General features: G+C 27.4%; 1 pseudogene; it reads right to left on the bottom strand.

The window, feature by feature from the left end:
* Positions 1-8,620: 8,620 nt before the first annotated feature.
* LOC149512525 (UPF0481 protein At3g47200-like) lies at positions 8,621-13,486 on the bottom strand (annotated as a pseudogene).
* Positions 13,487-19,925: the final 6,439 nt, after the last annotated feature.

Raw genomic sequence — 19,925 nt, forward strand, 5'->3', positions numbered from 1 at the left:
AAAGCAAGTTTCATTTTCTTAGAACAAGGCTTGAAATGGTAACAACAACTAAATTGTTAACCTGTTTAGAAGCTGAAATAGTTTTTTAAAAAATGGGGCTCTCAATAAATAGTAAAAGAAAAAAATTGAAACAGAGTCTCCTTAAGGACTTTTTAACAACCTAAAGACTTAAAAAAGAAAAATCTTGAAATAAGCCAAACCATACATTCATCAAACCTATATTACATATATTCAAAAGAAAAGAGAAAAGAGATAAATTACCTTTGTTCTTGCTTTTTATGTTCTGCTACTGATTTTGTAGATCTTTTATCTTGTTTCTACTTTTTCTAGTTAGTTCTGTTTGTTGCCTTTTAGACGTCTGATTCTTCTTTTCCCTTATGGCTTGTGTTTCTCTTACTTCATTTTTGCTTATGTCTTCCACGTCTGGTTTTCCTTTTACTTCACATTCTTCCTCTCATTTCTCTTCTTGCTACTAGCTTCACCTTTCACGCCCAACTTTTCCACCACTTCAATTTTTTTTTCTTGCGTTTTGTTTTCATTTTCAGCTCTCTTCTTTTTTTTAGTTTCAATTTTGCTTTGTTTTATTTTTTTTTTTTGCTTCTTCGCTACTGCCCATATGCCTTTCTCTTTTCATGTTTTTTGGTTTACACTTTCATCAATTTTTTATCAATTTTTTTTTTGCTACCCACGTTCACTCCTCCTTTTGGTGCTTCTTTCGAAAGCCACCTTGTTTCCTATTTTTTTTTTTCTTCATGCCCATGCACCCACCCTCTTAAGCCACCATTCATGTGGTTTTCTTTTGGTTTTCACTCCTTCTACATCCCATTTTCACGTGTTCCTCCTTATGCCTATGTCTTCATGTATTGGTTAGGCTTTCATTCACATGCAAAGAATTAGGCCAAACAGACTTTTGTTTTTGGCCATATCTTAGGCATTTAGCAAGAGCCCAATGTTTTTTAACCTTGAGTTTTATTTAAGCCTCTTTTGATTTTCCTTGGTTTTTATTTTTTTGAGCTGGTTTGGGACTTGTTTTATTTGAGTTCTATTGATTTTATTACATATTTGTTGGGTTTTGTTTTGACTATGGGCTTTGAAACGAGTCTTTTATTTTATCATTTTGAGCATTCATTCGGGCTTATGCAACAGGCCTCACTATGGGACCCACATTGGTCCTTATCATTGAGTATTTAAAAATGAACCATTAATGGACCTGAAAATTGATGATTGAGATGCAGTTATAAAAATAAGCTCTAATAAAAATGATCTTAAACAAAATTAGGTATTTATAGTATGTAGGGTTCTAACTTCACTAATTGTCACTTGAATAGTAAAAGACTAATGCCAAAACTAGATCAAATAAAACAAAGATTAAAAGGTTACAAAGTAAAGAAAAGTAGTTGCCGAATGCTTAAAATAACATGAAGAAAAGATTGCATGAAAGAATTTAAAAAACAAGAAAGTGAAGGTTGGTCAAATCTTACAAAGAAAATAAATAAATTTTTTATTAATTTTGGAAAAGAATGCTAGTCGAATTTAAAGAAAAGAAACAAAAAATTTGTAAACTTGTAAACAAGAAAAGAAAGATATTGGAAATAATGCTTCTTAAATTAAAGATCTTAAAAGAAAATAAAAAATTTATGGTTATTGGTAAATCTATCACCTAAGCTAATAACTTACCTAAAGAACTAAAGAAAAGAGAGAAGAGAGAAAAAGTGAGGGATGATGAAAATGAGTGAATGGCCTCCTTATTTATAGTGGAGGGTTTAGCTAAGGGGATAGCCTTCATAAGTGATTGATTTCAATTCAAATACAATTGGATGAGCATAATCTTGGTCTTTAAAGCTTTATGGCCGAATGGAACTCTCTATACTTGAGTATTCTTGGTCGAATGGATTTTTGGTGGATGAATCTTAGCTTTTGCTTGCATTTTGATCAAATCTTGGATAATCTCCTTCATTGGATTTGGCTAAGGCTTGGACTTTCAAGAGCAAGTTGGTTTTTATCCAAGTCATAAATTTCAAATGGATAAAATCCTACTATAAGTGACTTTTTTCAAGGCTAAGCAACAAATTTCATGCTAAGCTTTAAACTCATCTTGGTCGAATGCATCTAGCCCTCATTGTGGAAAAATACATGGTAGCTTCTTTGGAATGGCTTAGGCCGAATGGATTGAACTTATAAAGTCCATGATCTTGCAACCCGTTCTTCTCCTTTTCATGGCCAAATATGATAGAGTCCTTGTGCAATTTATTTTCTGCATGGCTAAGCAAAGAAGGCATATTTGGCTTAAAATTCTATCCTAGTCGAGCGTGGTGGAGTCCAAGTGAGATTTAAATTGCATGTGTGTGAATCAAGGTGGGCGACATTGAGCTTCCATAATGGGGCTGAAGATCTCCCTTGCATGAAATGAAGTCTTGAGCTTGAAAAACCTAAAATCATGACAATAACATGAAAAGCATTAAAAATCATTTTAAATTTTAAATTTTAGCACCATTTTGACATGTAAAAAATATATTTTTTTGGTGTTATCACTAACCAATTGTTTTGATGCATTTTTCTAAATTTGCAAAACTCAAGTTTTGGTTCTTAGTGAATTTTTAAAATGTATGTGCTTAATTATTGTAAACTATATTGTGTTTAGCATGTTTAAAAGTAAGAGCTAGTTTAGAATTTTTGTTGCGATGGGGAAAAGTTTGGGTTAGAAAGAGTGCGTTTAAAAAATGTGGTAAAAAAGTGTGATTAAAAATTTTAAATGTTTAAAGTTGTTATGAAAAAGTTTTGCCAGAAATTGAAATGTCTAAAAAGATATGCATCAAATAATCAAAATATAGGGTAATATAGTGATTTTCTATCCCAAATGCATTTTTTCATTATAAAAACACCTTTTAAATAGTTTTCCTGTTGGGTTGTAAAACCAGGTTATTAAGCAAAAAAACCCTTTTTTTTAGCATTGAGGTTGGGTAAAAAACAGCTTTTGAATGCAGCTTTTGAACGCAAAAGCTACTTTCAACAACAATGCTAAACTATGCTTAAGTCAACTTAGGTAGTTGCATATTGTAATATTATTAGTTAGATGTTCACCTTATTAGTTGGATAGTTGCATGTTTTAATCTAATAATGCATTTCAAATGTTTTTGTATGTGAGAGAAAGAGGACATTGCATTGGTGTAATTGTATTCATAAAATAATCATGATGGTTATGTGCCTATCGTTTTTCTTTTGGTAAATTTTCAAGGCAAGTAATGTGTATAAAGGGTTGTTGCCTTGTAATATTGCTTAATGTGCTTACAATATTAGGAAAAAGGAAAATGTAACATCTAGGGCAAGAATATTTGCCTTCAAAAAATACATCTCCCTATTCATATTAACTAGCTTTGAATCAAAAGATGATGTTACTTTTTTTTTTTGTGAATTTCCAAAATTAATATCAAAATGAAAATATATCTTTCATGATTTTGAATTGTTACATTGCAAAGTGCAAATCTTTTCTTAGTTTTTTATTAAAAGGTATATATTTTATATAAGTATATCATCTTTGAAAATATAAACAACAAAATTTAATTTTTTATTAGAGAATTTATTATTTTGACCTTTTCAAATTATTTTTTTATGTTAACATTGATCTTTTCAATATATTTTATACTTATTCTTACCTTTCATACATTTAAATTTTTCGTAACTTTTTTAGGATGTTACAATATTTCTAACCATTTAATGACAATTGATACGAAATTTATTATTCCCCTCACCTGTTTATGTTTATAATTTTTTTTTTGAAAAATCTTTTCTAATTTTAAAATATAATTTTTTTGGTTTTTTTTTTTTTAAGTTTTGAAAGTGTTTCTAAGTTTTTTTTAGCCATTGACTTTATATATTTAAAGGAAAAATAATCAATTTAAGTTTTACATAGCAAACTTAATTACTTACTTTAAATTAATATTTTCTTATGCTTTACGATTAAAAATTTTATCTCTTTTTTAAGGTGTACAATCCATTTTACATTAATTGATACAAATTTTGTTATTCCTCTTACATGTTTATGTTAATAAGTTTTTTAAAAAGTTTTTTTATTTTTATATTTTTTTATTACATTGAAAGTATAGTTTTAGTCATTGGCCTTATATATTTATAGGAAAACTAATTATTTTTAATTTTATATTGTCAATTTAATTATATACATTAAAAAATATTTTCTTACACTTATTCTTACCTTATGTTAAATTTAAAATTTTCATAGATTTTTTAAGATTGTTACAATATTTTTAATTCATTTTACGTCAATTATTACGAATTTTATTATTACCATCAACAATTTACTTTAATAATTTTTTGATTTTTTTAAAATATCAATTCTTTTACAATGTCTATTTTTTTACCATGAAATTATTTTTCACTTTTTGCCTTGTATATTTACAAAAAATAATTAATTTAAAATTTATGTTATTAAATTAATTATTTACGTCAAATTAATATCTTTTTACTCTTATTTTTATCTTTCATTATGTTTAAAATTTTCATAACTCTTTTTTAGTTTCATAAAATATTTCTAATTTATTTTACAATAATTGATATGAATTTTATTATTACTCACATCCATTTATTTAATAATTTTTGGACTTTTTATATTTTAAAATATTAATTCTTTTACTTCATTTTTTTTTCCTTCATAGTATATATATTTTTAGCTATTAGCCTTATATATTTATAGGAAAAATAATTACTCAATTTTGCATTGTAAATATAACTATTTATGTTAAAATAATATTTTCTTACACTTATTTTTACTTTTCATTATATTTAAAATTTCATAGCTCATTTTTAGGATGCTACAATACTTCCAACCTATTTTATGATAATTTATATGAATTTTATTATTACTATCTTCTGAGTACATTAATAATTTTTTTATACTTTTTATTTTGAAATATCATTTCATTTATATTGTTTTTTTAACCTTGAAAGTATTTTTCCCCGATGACCTTTTATATTTACAAAAAAATAATTAATTTAAATTTAATATTATGAACTTAATTATTTACATTAAAATAATATCTTTTTACATTTATTCTTACCCTCTATTATGTTTAAAACTTTCATAACTCTTTTCTATTATGTTATAACACTTCTAACCGATTTTACACTAATTAATAAAAGTTTTATTATTCTTTTCATAATTTTTTATATTTTTATTTTTAAAATATAAATTCTTTTATGTTGTCCTTTTTCAGCCTTGAAAGGTTTTTTTTTCTCCATTTATTTTATATATTTTGAGAAAAATAATTAATTTAAATTTTACATTATGAATTTAATTATTACATTAAAATATTCTTACGTTTATTTTTATATTCTATTATGTTTAAAATTCCATAACTCTTTTTTAGTCTATTGGGACATTTCTAATCCATTTTACACCAATGGATATGAATTTTATTATTCATCTTATCTATTTACGTTAATAATTTTTCTTTCTGTTAATAATTTCTTGATATATTTTTTTAGTTTAAAATTCAATTCTTTTACTTTGTCATTTTTTAGCATTGAAATTCTTTTAGCCATTGGTTTATATAATTACAGAAAAAACAATGAATTTAAATTTTATGTTACCAACTTAATTATTTTGTTAAAATAATATTTTCTTACGCTTACTATTTTCTTCAATTACATTTAATTTTTTCATAACTTTTTAGCGTGATCTTACACTTCTAATATATTTTTTGTCAATTGATATAGATTTTATTATTGTTTTAATTTTTTTATTTTAAAATATTAAACCTTTTTTATTTTTAGCTTTAAAAAGTATTTTTAGAAATTAGCCTTATATATTTACATGATTAATAGTTATTTTAAATTTTATGTTGCTAATTTCATGATTTACTTTAAGATAATATCTTTTTATATTTATGTTTAAAATTTTTATTACTCTTTTTTAACGTGTTACGATACTTTTAATCTATTTTATGTCAATTGATATAAATTTTATTATTTTTCTCACATATTGTGTTAATAATTTTCTCCAAAATTTTTTATTTTAAAAAAAATATATATTTTACATTGTTTTTCTTGTGCATTGAAAGTATTTTTTAGACATTGGCCTTAGATTTTCACATAAACAATAAATTTTAATTTTTACATTGTCAATTAAATTATTTTATATAATATCTTTTCATGTTTATTCTTAATTTTTATTACGTTTAAAATATACATAACTCCTTTTTTGAGTATTATGATACTTTAAACCCATTTTTCACAATTGATATGAATTTTATTATTCATCTCACCTATTTATATATGTTGGATTTTTATAATTATTTTGAAATATAAATTTTTTTTCGCTATCCTTTTTAGGCTTTAAAGTATTTGTTAGCCATTGGTCTTATTTATTTACATAAAAATTAATTTAAAATTTATACTATCAATTTAATTATTTATATTAAAATAATATACTTTTACACTTATTCTTATCTTTCATTATATTTAAAATTTTCGTAACAATTTTTTAGATGTTACAACAATTTTAACCAAATTTATACTAATTGATATGAATTTTATTATCTCTCTAAATTGTTTACATCAATAATATTTATAATTTTTTTTAAATATCATTTTTATGTTATCTTTTTTTAGCCTTGAATGCATATTTTTTTTTTAGCCATTTGCATTATTTTTTTACAACAACAATAAATTAAACTTTATATCCTATAACTTTGGGGTCGGTTGTATGAAAAGCAAAAAAAAAAAAATCATATTAACATATTTATTTAGAAGAAAAAAACTCATTTAAATTTTAGATTGCCAATTTAATTATTTACATTAAAATAATATATATAAACATTTATTCTTACCTTCCATTATATTTAAAATTTTTATAACTCATTTTTAGGGTGTTACGATACTATTAATTTATTTTACACCAATTGATATAAGTTATAGAGTTAATACATAATTTAGTCATTGAATTATGCCATTTTTTATAATCTTGTACTTATAAAAAAATTCATAATTAAGTATTTGAATTTTAATTTCATCGAGTGCTTTACTCCACACCCTTAACAGTATCAATCAAAATACAAATGTGGTGTAAATGACAATAACAATGAGCCAACTTTCACATTGTTATTTTTATTTTTTGAAATTAAAAAAAAGAGAAAATAAAATAAACCTAGAAGAGAGAGAAAATAGTGAGTAAAGGAAAGAGAGAGAAATAGTGAAAAGAAATAGATATGACAATTTTAAATACGATATGACGATACGATATAAAAATGATACAAAAAAAATGTGTATAAGTTTAGTGTAATCATATTTTGTCTTAATCGTGTCGATATAGTTAAGACACAACATTATTCATGTCGTGTTTATGTCAAACAGTAATGAAACGCTTAAAATATAGTACTGTTCATAACATAAATTTTTTTAAAAAATTATTTTAATTTATTTAAAAGATAAATTAATAATAATAATTATCATATTATTTTGATGTTTAAATATATTACAAATATTTAATTTTTAAATAATTTTTTGTTTAAATACTAATTTAAATGATATTTTTTATTTAAATAAATGAAATAATTGTATCTAATCATATTATCCATTCATAATCATGTTAATCATATTGTGTTGTGTTGTATTATTTAAGTAATTAATTATGTCTAATTGCATTGTTCGTTTATAATAATGTTAATTATATCATATCATGTCATATTAATTGAATATAAATTAATTTTAAATATATTAATCGTGTTATGTTATATATAATACGTATAATAAATATGTTATATTCGTATTATTTATATATTTATATTATGTTTATATCAAAATTATTTATATTATATTTATAATTTTATTTAATATAAAATAAATATGATAATATAAATTATCAAATTTAGAAAGGTAAAGAAAAGAAAGGGCAATAGAGAGAAGCGACAATCGATGTCAGCCTGATTCAGGTTGGCCAGATCGATGCCGGTCTATTTGAAAAAGAAAATGATGGATTTGGGAGAGAGAGGAAAGAAGAAACAAAAAAGGAAAAAACAGTGGCGGAAGGGGAAGTTGGCTAATCATTACTTTGGCCTGCCTAAGATAGATCCGATGTCAATCTACCATAGGCCAGGCAGATTGGCGGCTAGCCGCCCACCTCCTTTTTTTCCTCACGCATCTCTTTCATTTCTCTTTTCCTTCTCTCTCTCTTCCTCGACTCCCCCACCTTTTTTTCATTTTTCCATATTTTTTCAATTTTTTTTATTTTAAAAAATTGACACATGATACATTTTTATCGTTGATCAATATTTGCCACATTAGCATTTTAATTAACAGTATTATTCAACGATACAAAATATATTTGACAAAAACAAAACTAATGTATTTGACAATGAATTTCTAGTATATAAAGTGAGACCATTTATGTTTTTTTTATTAGGAGTTATAAATTTATAATGTAATTTCATTATCTGACAAACAAGTTTTACCCATCATCAATTAAAATTTAATCGATGATTGATATTTAATTATATAAATTTAATAATTATTATTTGTTGCATTTATTGTTAGGCTATAAAACCCAATCTTACTAAAGAAATCCCATGAGATATATAACAGAACACGATACAGAATACAGAGAGGGAACTCATTCAGCATAAGAGAAAATTGAAAATTCAGTTTGCAGCACCGTGAGTAGAAGAGCAGTGTAGCATCCAGAACAGAAATGAGTGTCCATGGACTGTTAAAATAGTTGTGCTTCAAGTTCCTGATCCATTTGTTACATGGCCTACTGCAATGCTCGTTTACCTTGTTGAATACTTCAGTATAATAAAAGGTGGTGGAGTAGCTGACAAACACATCCGGACTATTAATAATGGTGGCAAGCCAATTGCTTTTTCGTCATCTAACATGTTCTTGATAATCCCATGTTGGCAAAGAATTTCAACTTCTTTTGGATTGCCAATGAGGTAATCCAGAAACACCATGTAATCGCTGGCATGCTTCAGATCTCTGTCTGCGAGTAAGAGCTGTTCAAAGGCAATAAGGTTTCGGAGGAATGGTTCCGTAGAGTCATCGCTGTTAATTTTTTGGATTTTCAAACCCTATATCTAACATGTTATTTCCCTCAAAGATTTCGAATTTGATTCTAGACTCTTGGAGCTCTGTGATGTGTTTTTACAATTCTGTCACGTAATAAGTTTTTTAACTTTTGAAATCTCTTTATTTATCTTTTGTTACTTTTTTTAATTATGTTATGTGATAGATTTTCTTTTTAATTTTACTTACACGTGATGAAAATTTATTAAAATAAATTATCTCACATCTAATAAATTTTTTATATTTAAATTAAATTTATTTATTTATTATTTATTAATTTTAAATTTAATGTTTAATACGTGACGCATCATATAAAAAGGTCAAATCAAAATCTTAGTTTTTTCCACGGGCATCCATTTCTGATGTTGAAGAATGACAGCAATAGTGATACGTGAATTGATGTAAATGCTTGATTTTTAATCATGAGGACTTTGAGATCGTCCCTGACTTGCCCTTTGCCGGATATTCTATCGCAGAACGTATCAAAAATTGCTTACATAAATGTACCTTGATCAGCATTGCTCTCAATCATACCAAACAACTCCCAAAGTACAAACAAGGGAATTTAATTTTCGACTAATAACATGCCTTGACTTAAAGCAAGATAGAAACCATGGCTGTAACAATCAACCAAATCCCCCAAATATTTTGGAACCTCCATTAAAGACAAGCGAATTAGCTGCACGATAAAGCAACCATCAAGCAGCAACATTTTAACGAAATCATCTGAGTCAAGACTAACAGGTTCTGCATAGCATTTGCGTGCTCTTTCTTCCAACTCTCTCATTTTCATGACATATATTGAAACATCATTCTCACTTCTTTCTTGAGAAGCTCCTGAAAAAAGCAAATCTTTTGCTCTTCCATTGCTTTTAAGTGCTCCTGTCCTCAGTGATATGGACCGATTGCAATTACCTGTGGTTCATATGCCTTTCCGTTTACCTGACGAAGATAATTCGGTACGTTGGAAATGCAAGGCTTGGTGACGGTAGTGATAAACTCTTAAGCAGAAGCATTTCGCTTATGCAAATGGAAACAGGGTCTTCCTTTCCTTTCGCCTGCAAATTGCAGAAAACAATGTTACAAATAAAATCCAAAGTATTCATACCATCTCTAAAATTAAGATATGAAGAGAAAGAAAATTCTCAACATATCATTGAAGATCAAATCAATACTTTTCTCGGCCTTTTGTCTAAGAGAATTTCAGCCCATTTAGACATCTTTGATTTTCTTGGATTTTAATTTGCGGTTTAACAGAAAAAATATATATATATATATATTTAATGAGACCACCATAATCAGTTTTAATTTTTATATTTAAAGATACATGACACTTATTTGGTCAGAGTGCAGCGCCATGGCGGCAATGGGTTTCACTTGGTTTCTCTGTTGTTAATTGCAAATAGCTAGAAAGAAAAAATAATTTGTATAAGAATTGGAAATTATGGGTTCTCCAAGCTCAAATGTCCTGTATGAGAGAGCATAGAAGCAATAAATGTTCCGCAAGTCCGATTGGCTGCTTCCATATGGTTTGTTGAGCTGGAGTAGTTGAATAATAATTACTTCAACAAAATAATTGTCCTGCTCACTTCGGTGACAACTTGGTACTATTTTTTTAGTTAATATGTAAAATGATTTTTGTATTATTTTTTTTATTAGTTTGGTATGAAAATAAAATTTTTATTTTGATATTTTTATTTTTATTTTATTAAATATTTTGTATCTTGTACTATTATTATCAATTAAATGACTAATTTAATATGAATATTTAAAAAATTATATCATATATTAAAAATATTTAATTATATCACATCAATTAGTGTAACATTAATTAAAATTTTAAAAAATGATGTGAAAAATAAATGATGTGCTAATAATCGAATATTTATATCATATATTATAATTTTATTATTATTAATACAACGCAAATAATTTAACTAATTATTTTAATTTTAAACACCAAAATGTTTAAAAGGTTTGATAAAATAAAAATTTGGGTTTTATATTTAACCATATTTTTTTTCTACATAGGATTTAAGCTACTCTATGACCGGTGATCATTAGTTTTTCATTCAATAAATTACAGTCCTTTTTTTAACGATTTGAATCCGAAATCTCTTTATTGGTATATCAAAATTTTTACCGTTGTAGTCGCAAAGATAACTTGGTAAGCAGTAAGTAGTACGGTCACAGTTCGTACAAGCAAAATGAGGACAGGTGGTCAAAAGTCCTACATGCTGCTGCTATTGGCTTGAAGAGGTTCCCTAGGGCACTAAACAATTGCCACAAGTGAAGTTTCATACAATATCATCTCACGTCTCCAATCAAGGATGCATTACTTGTTGTCCATCTCTAAATCCCAAAGTCAGAGTCTATTTTTGATAAGCCTGCACAATTTTTTCTACATGCTGGTCAGATCTACAATAAAATGAGGAGATATGTCAAGAGGAACTGAAAATACCGTTTGGACCATGGTAATTAGGAGAACAACAGCAGCAAGAACGGAAACAAGTGCCCAGGGGCTGTTAAAATAGTTGTGCTTCAAGTTTGCAATCCATTTGATCCGGTCATGGGTGGAGCTATATGGGACTCAGTGGGGCGCAAACCAAGCCTTCACTGAGTTTAAAAAAAAAAAAAGATTATGAAATTATGTATGTTTTAGATAAAATCTAAAAAATATTTATTGATCCAATTTATTTATTGTTAAGACTAATATTAATTTTACCGATTATTTTTGTCCTAATGTAGACAACATTTTCAACAATAAATATTTTGTAAACTCGTTAAATACATTTCTTTAATGTACAAAATTATATTATCATTTAATTATTGAATTTTCGTTTGATTATACATGATGGCAATCTCTTCGTCCTTACCTAAACGGTTATTAATAATTAATTCCCCACTAGATCTTTTGGAGAGTTGATAAGGCAGTCCATAAAGTTCATATAATCAGTGACATGATTTAAACTTCAGAAATGTATGGTCATCATCAATTTTGAAGGTTGGGATCTTCACAGTCCCATTTTCAAACTTTATATTAAAAATGTTGTTTCCCTCAGCCTTTTTGAACCGGATGCCAGCCCCTCGTGCTCTGTGGCACAATGCATGAAATTCCACCTAATCCTATTAGTCCTTTTTCCTATAGGCCTCCATTTCAAATGCATAAGTATGCCTGCAAACATTTATCAGGCCTCGCTCAGATGCTTGATCTCCATGAAGGATTTTAAGTAATCACAAATACACCCTTTACCTGATAATATAATATGAAAATGTCTAGAAATGGAATCTCAATTATACGAAACAACTCCCAAAGAACAAAGAGGGGAAGTTGATATTCGGCCAATAACATATCACGTCATAAGATACCATGGAAACACCTATCTCAAAAACAAGCTCATCAATCCATGTGGTCATAGCAAACTTGCGAATTAGCTGAACAATAGACTTGAGGTTTATTTATATCAAATCCAAATGATGATTCAATTGAACAAGAAATGGTACTTTACGAAATGAAGTAACTTAACTTTGTTAATTTCAAATTGTAAGAAACTTAAGTGTGAACCACGCAGCAAATTCTACTATATTTTTTGATTGCCCACAATATCACACAAAGCATCCATGGTATTAACTACTTAATCATAAAAGCACAATATATATACACCGAACTACTAGAAGTGCATAGCCATAGAGTACTGCAAAAAAAAAAAAAAAAAAGAACAACAACAACAACAAAATCACTAATATAAATACATAGTAGAATATAGATATATCATTAGCTTGGTTTCCATGTTATTCTAGAAAAATTAGACTTCCCACATAATTAAATTCTGCGAACAAGCTGCAATGATAATATAGTAGCAAAATCCTTTCTGTATTATATATGAGGTTGAAGATTATCAATTTCTTTCCATCTACCTCCGTTAGAATTTCGTTATTGTTGTTCCTTGCCGGGCACAGTGACCTTCATCCATGAGAAGATGGAATGACAAACAATTCCATATTCTCTCATTGCCCATACTTGAGTAGTATGGCTTCTATGGGGAACAAGAGACATACTTAAACATCCTCCTAAAACCCCTAATCCATTACCATCTCATCAGTTAGTAACTTCACCTCCTTAAGATTTTCATTTTCCAAATCAAAGTAAATAATGACGTATTGCCAATAACAATATGACTGGTTTTGTTAATTAGATTTATCTAATTCTCGACGGTAAACACCAATGTGGAACTCTATTAACCATGGCCAAAACTAGTACTACGGAAGTGTAAGTGTCACGGGTCGAGACTCAAGTTCCGAACTGCGTGGCTCCGAGACCCGAGCATTCACCCTTCCAGTGTCCTAGATCAGCCTTCTTATCACGATTCACACCCTTATGAGGTATTATCCGCTCTGGCCCCCCTAGCCTCATGGTTCTGTCCTACAAAAGGTACCTCACAAGGCAGAGGTGGTGTGAATCCTTTTATACCCCAGTGACCTTCCTATTATGTTTGATATGGGATTCAAGACTCTTCCTTAGGTCCGTGACATTCTTCCGCACCCAACCTCGTGACGCCCTCGTCATGGAGGTTGGCCACCCTGCCTACCTCCCTCGAGGCGCTTGACGTGGATCGAACGGTTTAGGGCTGGCTCTGATACCACTCGTCACGGGTCGAGACTCAAGCTCCGAACCTGCGTGGCTCCAGGACCCGGGCATTCACCTTTCCGGCGTCCCAGATCAGCCTTCCTGCCACGGTTCACACCCTTGTGAGGTATTGTCCGCTCTAGCCCCTCCGACCTCACGGTTTTGTCCTACAAAAGGTGCCTCACAAGGTAGAGGTGGTGTGAACCCTTTTATACTCCAGTGACCCTTCTATTATGTTCGATGTGGGATTCAGGACTCTTCCTTAGGTCCATGACATAAGCACCAAAATAGTACTAACCAATGTGGAAGTCCATTAACCACAACAACCAAATGAACGCTACGGGAGTCTAAGCGATAAGGCAACTCACGAATCTCTTGTCCATGAATTTCTTTTAGAATTATAAACATAGTAATAAAAAGTTTGATAATTACAAAAATTTGTATGGGAAGATGATGGTCCACTAATATAATCGATACCAAATGAATGTATGAAATTAAAGTCTATTTATTTAGTAGATCTGTATAGGGGATCATATAAAAGGTATATTTTAGATCTAAGCAATTTGATGAATTACTTTGAAAAGTTCATATCAAAATAGCACTAGTTGATGAGAGTTATTTAGGAAACAAAAAAAAAGTAAAGTCAAATTGGTTAATTTCTCAATTCCAATAAAATGCAACTGGATTTAATATATATGAGGTAAAGATGATAAAATAATTTGTATTTAACTGGTTCTAATTCACATCAATCAAATGTAGGCATTTTTTTTTTTTTTAAATCAAGATTGCATTGAGATTTTTGTATTTTGAAAATGGGGTTGGTTTAGAGATGAACTTAAGTTGCACCATCCTATTTCAAGTGTCCTTATAGCACCCTCCCATTTTGTTTTTGTTTTTTCTTTTTCTTTTTTCAAAGCTTTTGATTTTTGGGGATTTTCTTTTTTCTTTTTTTTTTTATTTTTTTACTTTTAGTTTTTTATTAGATAAATTTTGCAATAAAAAAGTCAATTGATGGGTTTCAATTTGCTCAAATCCAATTAGTGGCTTTTCTTTTAATTCAAGATAATTAGGTTGAGTATTTTTAAATTAAGTTTGGGTACTAGTAAGGTTTTTGGTGCATGTTTTTTCTCTGGTATATATAAAAAATATTTTTTATTATCTATTAAATTTTATATTTATATATGTATTTCATTAAAAACTATTATTTAATACTTTAATATAATCAATTTATATGTTACCCTATTTGACTTCTTTTTTAGTCATTTTTTTCTTTTTTTAAAATTTTTTTATTAGAGAAATTTTGTAAAGAAGAAGTCAATAAAGAGATGACAAAACAATTTATATCCAATGGGTTAAGGTCCACCACGATCCAACCAATATGCTTTTTAAAAAAAAATGAATGAGTTAAGTTTTGTTTCCTTGAACAATGTAGGTCAATTTGAGAACAGGTTTGGGATGCTTTTTCTTGACCCTCTGTTGGATATATAAAAGAATATATTATATTATTTATTATATTTATATATATATGAGTTATATTAGTAAAGATATTATTTAATACCTCAATTTAATAAAAATTATATTTATATATAATTAGGTTATAATTTATATTTAAAGAAATAAATACACTTACATTTGTCTATATGTTTTCACCAATTAAAAGTTGATATAAAAATTTCACTTCCCTCATATTTAAAATATAATTTAAAAAAATTAAAAATATTCTCGTAGCTAAGTGTGAATCTAATTCTAGTCTAACTTGTTAATTTTGTAGAGAATGAAGGCAAGGGTGTCCACATGGCACCCCATCCTTCCTCCATTCTCTTTTTATTTTATTTTATTTTTATGTGTTTTATTTTATTATTTTATTATTATTTTTTATTTGATAAATTTTGTAAAAAAAAACAATGAAAGTGGAGATGACAAAACAATCCATATCCAATTCATTTTGATTCCCACCGATTCAATATGGTTGCTTTTGTTTTTGTTTTTTTTTTAAATAGAGATCAGGGTGATGTTTTTATGAAAATGGGATTGGGTTGGAGATAGATTTAAAATTTTTCCTGTCTTGGATGTCCATCTGGCACCTCCTTTATTTCATTTTATTTCATTTTCTTTATTTTTTTAAAGCTTTTGGTTTTTGTGGTTTCTTTTTTTCCTTTTTTTTTTAATTTTAATTTTTAGGTTTTTATTTGATAAATTTTGTAATAAAAAAGTCAATTGAGATAGAGATGACAAAATAACCATTATTCGATGGGCTTTCATTGCCTTAGTCCAATTTGTGTGCTTTCTTTTAATTTGGGATAATTGGGTTAAATTTTTTAAAAAATTGAGCTGAGCAAAAGGAAGGTTTTTAGTGTTACACCTCAGCTTTGATATATAAAAAATATTTTTTTATTATTTATTTAACTCTGTATATGTGTTTTAGTAAAAAAATATTATTTAAGACCTTAATTTAATAAATTCACGTTTCACCACCATATATGGCTTTTTTTTTTTAAATTTTATAAAGAAAAAGTCAATAGATGCAGAGATGACAAAATAACTTATATCTGATGAGTATTGATTTATCATGATCCAATCGATGTGGCTATTTTAAAATAAGGATTGGATTAAATTTTGTCTCTTTGAACAATTTGGGTTAAGTCAAGATCGGCCAATCTAGTTTGGGATACTCTACCTCAGCCAATATCCTTAAAATATATAAAGGATTACATTTTATTATTTATTTAATATATATTTATATATGTCTTATATTAATAAAGGTGTTATTTAATATGTTACTTTAATAAAGAAATTTACATTTATATATAGTTAAGTTATAATTTATATTAAAAAAATAAATACATTTATATTTGTCTTTATATTGTCATCCATTAAAACTTAGTATAAAAATTTTGTTTCTCTCATTTTAAAACATAATTTAAAAAATAAAAAATAATCATGCAACAAAGCGTCGATCTAATCCTAATTATATTTAAAAGCCTAGAGTTTTAAACCGTGATGTGAATATAATAGCATGATTATAGCACGTTCATTAATTACACATTTTAAAACCAAAAAAAATTGAATTTTGTATTTCTTTTGCTTTACAACTACACTTATAAACATATAGATTAAGGATGAATTGCTAACCAATAAAACCAAATAGTTTTAGTAACTAATGCAAATTAATTGTGTACATATAAAGTGACAACAAAATACAAAAATAATAATAAGGCCTTGCTAAGAAAAATTATATTTAGCAATGATTTGAATTGTCAATAGGCATAGTTTTGTTCGAGCATATTCTAGTTAAAATTTGATATTTTAAGTCATGACTCGGGCCTTTTTCAAAAAGTTTTGAACCTCACAAGCATTTTGAGTATTTTGAACAAGTTGATTTTTAGACTTGATACTCAATGAATGATGGAAATCAACATAAAGTCAAAATCAACTTTAAAAGGCAATTTAGTTAAACTTGGTCAAATATGAACTTTTAAATCCAAAATCAAGGAGAAAATTTTGAAATTGTTTGAAATGGGGACTATTGGTCAAACTCATGTGTTAAAACTTTGAAAATTTTACAGACAAAATTTTGGTTAAACCTAAGCCTATTTTGTCAAACTTGGTCAAATGGTAGAATTTTGAAAGAAATTAATTAAGAAACCTTTGGATTTGAACAAAACTTAGATTTTGATCAAAACATCATTTGGTCAAACCCAAGTCAAATTTAGGCCAAATCTTGAAAAGCAAGTCAATATCTTGATTGGAACTAATTAAGACTTAATTTTAATAAAATTATGATTCGAGATCTCAAAAATGAAAATTTGACCTTGGCCATAAAAGCATTTAAGGGCATTTTTGTAAGCTTGATTAAAATGAGGTCGAATTTTAGGTGCAGGGATGAATTCAGGTTTAGAGACCCCCTTTATCATTTTTTGGAATAACAAAGTCAAGGGGTCGGTATTGGAATGGAAAAATAGACAAAAAAACATGAAAGGGTCTAGTCGCCTATGAGGGACAATGTCATAAGTTTGCATACCTTGAGGGATAGCTTCACATAAATGAAAGGGATTATGCTATAAATGGAGGAAACCATTAGATTTAGGTGGTTTTGATCCAATGGCTAGCATTAGAGATACGAGAATATTTAAGCTTAATAAATTACCACTTTAAAATAAGATTTGGTCTAATGGCTAGTAGGGGTGGTCTTGGTCTTTAAATACCATGTATGGCAGTTGAAAATGGGCTTTTTTTCCAACCTTTAAAAATGCCATTGAAGGGGAAAGCAAACACAAAATTGTCTCTTGGTGATAAAGTTTACTAAGGTAGCTTCCTTTGCTTTTTCATGCATTTTTTGTGCTTATAACATGTAGTCCTTACTTTGCTTAATTTCTTTGAAAGAGAAACAAACTCTTCCATGGTTAAATTCTTCTAAGATTATCCTTGATTCATCATCTCATCCATCAATCAAATGGTAGTGATATGAGATGAAATGAAATTATAAAACATCCAATGAAAACTTTCAACCAAGAGAGTTTTCACCAAACATTACTAGAATTATAGCTAATACTGATAAAATTTTTTCATCACTCAATACCTATGAATTATCAATGAAATTTACTAACAAATTTAATTTCATTGGTAATATGTAGGTAATACTTTGGCACAAATTGCCCTAAATTTTACTGATGAAAATTTTCATTGATAATTTCCTTAGTAAAAGATTCCTATGGATTTAGCAATGGAAAAATCCACCACTAAAAAAATTTGCAAAAAGAAAATTTACACATTATTGATGGAAATTTCATTGCTAAATCCGTTGGTAAAAAAAAGAAATCCTCCTGATAGGGCAAAGACTCATTTCCCTTTATTTTTTTCCCAAATCCCTAATCCCCATCCCACACTCCCCCTCTTACCCCCTCTCTCCCCACCGACGATCAAAGTCCTCCCTGTCGTTCACTTGCACTGACCAACCAATCTAGTTCCCCCTCTTGTCTGGTAATTTTTTGTTAAATATTTTATTTTATCATGTATTTTGTGTAGTATATTTGTTGAGTTTTGTTATAAATTTGTTGGAATTTGTTTGTGTTTTGATTACCAATTTGTTTAGTTTTTGTTGGTTTTATATTTGTTGAAATTTGTTTAGGTTTTGGTTATATATCTATTGAAATTTGTTGATTATATATTTTTGTTAGATTTTGGTTAAGTATTAATGTTGAGTATGTTAATTCTTTTGAATTTATTTTTAGTATTCTTGACAATTTTTTTGTTTGTTGAGTAATTTATTTTTTATTTTTGAAAGTATTGTTAAGATTTGTTGGGTTTTGTTATAGATTTATTGACTTTTAGATGTGCAAGATTTATATTGGTTAATTTGGGTTTGATGTTTATTGAGATTTATATATATATATATATATATTGATGGATGTTTTATATTTAATCTAAATTTTAACAATAATTATAAAAATAAAATTATTTATGTTAATCTGAAGTTATAATTGGGTTTGATGTAAAATAAGATTTATATTTGTTTTGAAGTAATTTGTATATTTGATAGTTTAGTTTTTATATATTACTAATTATTGAAATATTGTGATTTTATTATATTGATCAAACTTAATATAAATAAATTAAATTTTCTATTTTATTTTTCTTTTTCATAATCTGTCTATGAATGTGTGTTATGAAAGTGTGTTTAGGGATGTATATTCTATAATAAATATGACTTTTTATTCATTTTCATCATGCTAACTTGTTTTATTTTCCATTCGACCTACTTTGAAAGTAAAACAAATTTCATACATAGAAATGGCTTGATTAGATAAATTCTCTGGAAAACTGACGAAATTACACTACAAAACCTAAGATCAAAAGTAAAATTCTATAATTAAAACCAAGAATATTTTATTGTGAATGTGTTGTCTTGTAGTATTTATAATGAATTTTTGTAAGACCTTTTGTGTCGTTGATTGACTATTTGTCAAGTAAACCAATAATTACCTCATATTATCATTTAGATAATTTTCTTTAGTGTAGCAATAATTGCTTATATCATCAATCAATAAAAAGGTTTAACATTTTATATGACTTTAATTGCTATATTTCAATTCATCAATAATGGACAAAACTCGCTCTTAAATGTACTCTTGTTTATATCTTAATGGATACATTACTTAAAACTTTTACGATGGTGTGGAGGAATTTATTGGATATGCTTATTCTCAACCAAACTTTATTAGTAATG

This window comes from Durio zibethinus, chromosome 22 (assembly GCF_047325235.1).
Source record: "Durio zibethinus cultivar Kanyao isolate XHJ-2024 chromosome 22, ASM4732523v1, whole genome shotgun sequence".
NCBI lineage: Eukaryota > Viridiplantae > Streptophyta > Magnoliopsida > Malvales > Malvaceae > Durio > Durio zibethinus.